Source organism: Mustela nivalis (genome assembly GCF_964662115.1).
Source record: "Mustela nivalis genome assembly, chromosome: 12".
NCBI classification, from domain to species: Eukaryota; Metazoa; Chordata; class Mammalia; order Carnivora; family Mustelidae; genus Mustela; species Mustela nivalis.
The window spans coordinates 28,195,059-28,200,334 of NC_139031.1; positions in this window are offsets into that span (position 1 = coordinate 28,195,059).

Here is a 5,276-nt window from a genome sequence, read left to right on the forward strand (position 1 = left end):
CTCCCCAGGGGAGAGATTTCCTCATCATAGAGCCAAGAAATGAGAACACAGACATGTTGAAGGGGGTCCTTGCTTCCTTGGGCAAAGAGAGCAAGTTCATCGATCTTTCATCAATTGTAAAACGTAGTGTCACAAACCCTCAAAACAGATGTGCCAGCCAGTTAAGAACCTCCATGGAAGCTCTAGGCAGGATACATATAACACAAATGCTCTGGACTATCTATTCTGAGGCAAAGCAAGTCAGGCAGTGACACAGCAGTGTAGGGAGCATTCTGTAGAGGGCACATCGGGGCTCACTGGGATGCTATCCACTTCTGCCCATGGAAGCCATGGTAAGACAAGATTCGTGTCTCCTTATCAATCACTCTTGACTCTACTCATTAACCCAGAGGGGCAGAGGGATGATTTCACCCCCCCCCAAATCAGTATCCCCAATGTCTTCTTCCACTTCTTGTACCTTGGAACACATTATTTGTCTTATTTTTCTGCTTGTGGTTTCCCTTGGTAACATTAAAATGAATGCATCTTCTCTCACACATTGTCATCTCAAGGCAAGTGGCCCAGAAGCAGGTTGGGTGTCCCGGAGTAATCAATATGAGGTTAGAAAGGTGGATGAGGTTGAATCACAAAATAATCAACAGGTGGCTTGAAACTCGTAGGCTACATTTGAGAAATATACTGTAATATTGATATATAGAGATATGGGTAAAAGTGCAGAAAAAATATTTTATATATATAATATGCCCAATTATTTGTTGATACATTGCCTACATTTTCAGACTAGACAAAACATGTTACAGCTGCTTGTGATTGCTTATAAAGAAATAGGCTGTAAATTTTCAGGATAACGTAATTCATTTAATAGCACCTGTGATGGAGGGTTATTTTTGTTAATTGCTTGCTTTAAGGTGCATCTTGACTTGGAATTCGAAAATGAACAAAAGAAAGGAGTTGAAAGTCATAAATATATTTCACAGCTGGAGAAATCAGAAGAACCACTTAAAAAGATTAAGCTCATGCAGCATTTATCTTTCTGGCTTAGTTCTGTGTAATAGCCCTCGCAAGTCTTGGGATCCTTCTGTGCTCCCTTTCCTAATATTTAAATGTCCAGCTGAGTAATCTAATCAAAGGGGTACAACAGTGAATCACTGGAAATTTGCAAAACAACTTAAATAAAATGGCGCTCCAACTAAAATTCTCACGAAACCATAGGCTTTTGAAAAATATATATATGAATTAAACAATTGTGTAAGTCTTGTAATGAAAAACAGCACTTTCCCACTTGCACACTGGCCATTTACCCAGCCCCAGAAGTAATAACTTTCAGCTGAATTCTTTTGGTATTCTGCACAAATTTGCTAAATATCATACTTACACCGCTACTTCTGAATTTTTAAAATTTTAGGCATCATCTGCCCCTTTCCGCTGTGGAAGTTGAGGATTTGCTCTGTTCACCCCTCTCCCCCTCCCCTTGCACATGGTGTACTCTGGTATCCTTTATGCTCCCAGAATGGAAGTCTTGAACTGTGGTTAGATCAGCTGTCAGTTTTTATTTTGTTCTGACACATCATGTTACTCATGCTAAGCTATGTAATATACTGTGATTCTTCTCCTTTTTCTCATTTGCATTTCCCCCCTGTTTGTCTGGATGCTGTGTGCTTATCACAAGTCCAGCTTCAATTCTTACCAGTTTCTGAATCTCCCCATGGGCACTAGAAGTTCTATTAATATCAGCTTTTGACCCAGTGTCCCCTGAACTATTCCAATCTGGGATGGGGAGCTCCACATCTGTTGCCCATGTCATCTGGGATCTGGTTCACCATCACCCCAGTGGTCACATTTTTCTTGCATCTGTAGAAGAAACACAAAGTCTATTTTTTTGCCATTTCCAGCTTCTGGAGGCTGCCTGCCTTCCTTGGCTCTTGCTGTCATTCTGACCTCTGCTTCTATTGTCATATCTCCTTCGGCGACCTTGACCCTTCTGCTTCCTTCTTAGGAGGGCCCTAGTGATTGTATTGGGACCCCTGGGATAATCCAGGAAAATCTTCCCATCTCAAGATCCTTCACTTAATCACACCTGCAACACCTCTTTCGCTCTGAAAGGTAACAGATGCATAGGTTCTGAGGACTAGGACCTTGTGGTAGGTTGAGTGATGGCCCTCCCAGAAGATATGTCCACATCTTAATACCTAGAACCTGTGCATGTGATCTTATTTGGATTTTTCCAAATTATATATCTTTATAAGTGTCATTAAATGAAGACTCTTAAATATCACCCTAGATTATCTGAGTGGGCCCTAAACCCAACGACAAGAGTCCTTGTGAGAGACAGAAGAGGAGAAGACAGAGAAGGAGACGAAGGCCATGTGAAGGTGGAGGCAGGGAGCGGAGCAAGGCCCCAAGGAATGCTGCGAGCTGTCAGAAGCTGGAAGAAGGAAATGTTCTTCCCTAAGAGCCTTTCCAGGTGCAGCCCCGTGACTCCTTCCGGATTTCCGGCCTCCAGAACGTTAGAGAATATAATTCTGTTGTTGTAAGCTGCCTTGTCTGTGATTCTTTGGTATGACCACCCTAGAAAACCAGTACAGATATGCACATATTGGGGGGGGGGTTATTCTGTTTCACATAGTACATGAATGATATTTTTTTGCAATTTTCTTCCCCCCACTTCTTCCAATCTGCTTTATTCTGTTTGCCTGGTCTCTATTTGTCTCTATTTGCCTCAGATGTCTGCCTCACATGTTGCTTATGATTATGCATGAAGTACTTAAAACCAGTTAGAAGCTCTGAGTATATGGGTAGGAACTCCTGATTTGAGTTTTACTTTAGGGGAATCTCAAGGGGTCATCTTATTGGTGGATCTTTAATAAAGTATATTTATGTCTTATCTCTTAGGCTGGTCACATTCCCCAGAGAAGAATATTCCAGTCTCCCATTTTGACAATACTGGGGAATGTTCTCCAGTCTAGTGGCAGGGTTAGGGGTAGGGCGGGGGCTTGAGAGGTTGTAGTAATTGCTATCTAAGTCAAACTTTTGTTTTTATTTTTGTTTTTGTTTTAGTATAGACAGCCTTATACCGAAATCCAATGTAGGCCTCACCAAAATAGCTTCTTTACTTCAAGAGTTAAGTTTTTTCACTGAAACACTTGAATCAGAATAAAGGACAATATTTATTCTTGGGAAATGTGAGAAACACAATTAGCAAGTGAGCAACAGTGGCTAGTTTTATTCCGAAAACAAGAAAACTCATGATTCCGAAGACTGAGCTAAAAAAAGGATTAGTCCTTTTCAAACAGCAGTTTCAAAAGTAGCACTAATCAGATTAGTCAGTACAAAATCAGACATTTTCCTATTGTGACTACAATTATCCTCTCTCTGATTAAGAGCATTTTTGTATTCCATCAGCTATGTAGTAATTTAATGGCCGTGAAAACAAACACCCAGCTGGATAGTTGAAAATTTTGGTTTTCAGCCGGAGACGATGACCTTTCGTTGTTTGTTTGTGGCGTGTCCTCTAAGATGTCCGTACTGACTCTGCAGTTAAATTGTAGCCTGTGCTAGCTGAGAGATAATCATGATACCATCTGACATTCGCCACCATTTCTTAAGGTTTCTGAGCCTCCTCTTTCTCCCCTCGATTCCTCTTGCTCTCGTTTCTTCGATTTCTGTATTCTTCTCATGTGCTGTCCCCCCCCCCCCCACACCTTTTTCCTTCTTTTCTTCCTGTAACCTGATGGACAAAACTGGCTGGCTCGCCTTCCCAACTGGCATTCTAGATCAAAAACAAAGCACACAAACAGCTGTTGTTTCTGAAATCATAAGGTTGGGTGATAAGAATGGGTGGTGTAAGTGTTTGAATCCTGTTCCCTAAGGAGACATATGCCAGGGGTCGACTTTAAGCACTGTAGGGACACCAGCGCTACAAGGTAGACCACCGTCTGCTTAGGTAAGAGTTAGGCTGTTTATGTGCATGAAAGGAACAGAAGAAAAGAAGTTTTCATCGTTTGCCTGCAAATGATACCTGACCTACCTGACCTCTCTGGAGGCCAGAGACCATCGGCGTATCTAAGCAACATTTCGAAATCCTGTAAAATTCTTTAAAATGTAGAATTTCACACAAAATTTTTTTTAACCTTCCTCATTTTTCAGGGACTATTCACATCTTAGAAGCTTGATGAACGTATGTTCTCATGTAAATGACCTGTAACAGTTTGTGTGGAGGCTCCAGATGGAAAGGATCAGTTACACACTTGATTGAATAACTCCTTCTATTTCTGAAAAATGCACTTGCACAGAGCCCTAAGAATGAGCAAGAGGGTGAGGATGCCCAACACCCCAGCACCGCCATGCTGATCCTGGCAATCCTTGAGACGGCTGGCATAGCAGCCAGGTTGCACTTGTATTCAAATCCTCTGAATGATAAAGGACAGATAGCAGATACTCTGTTTCCATCGAGAGTTAAGCAGATGACTGATTGTTTTCACTTTAAGGATGCTTGACATCCTTGGCAACCCTCAAAGAAGCCTGTTTTTACACACAGTGCAGTAACCTACAATCTTTTGCTGCTCTGGGCAGTAGTGGAACCAGCAAATGGAGAGAGAGGGGAAAACAAATGATGTTTATTAGGTCTTTTAACGGAGCGGAATGGGTAAAATGCAAAACCATGGGTAATGGGAGTGACCCATCAGGTCACCGCTCCAGGTGAATAATTTAGATTCCTCTAGCAATTCCAAGCAAGTGCTATATTCCAAGGCCACACCCTGACTGTGATTTTCAAGTTCACCCTCTAGAGGTGAGCATGGTGGCAGGTCATAATGACCATTTGGCAACCAATGTCTCCTCTGCTGCTCAGGTCCCCCTTTCTCCGTGAGGAATCTTCTTTGCAAGAGGGTTCCCTTCAGAGTTGTACAGCATCTTTGTATTTACTCAGTGCATTGAATTTGCTAGCTGCTTGGAGAAAACTGTGATTAAATTCACTCATACTGCAAATGTCTAATAGCCCCAACTTTCCAAGGATATTAGCATGTTAAAAGACCCTGGAGGTTAACGTTAAGTGATTTCACTAATTGAAAGGATTTCAAACAGAAGAATCTAGTAAAATAAAGAATTGTGGACACGGTGGGGAGCCATCTGGTAAGAAAGTAAGGAAGCTTTCTTTTTGCTCTTTATTCCAGTCCTAACTTAGTGTTTAAAGAAAGAGTATCTTTCTCATGGCTTATAGATCTCTTTACATGTCCCAGAGTCATATTTAAAAGGCATATATTATACCACTTGCAAAA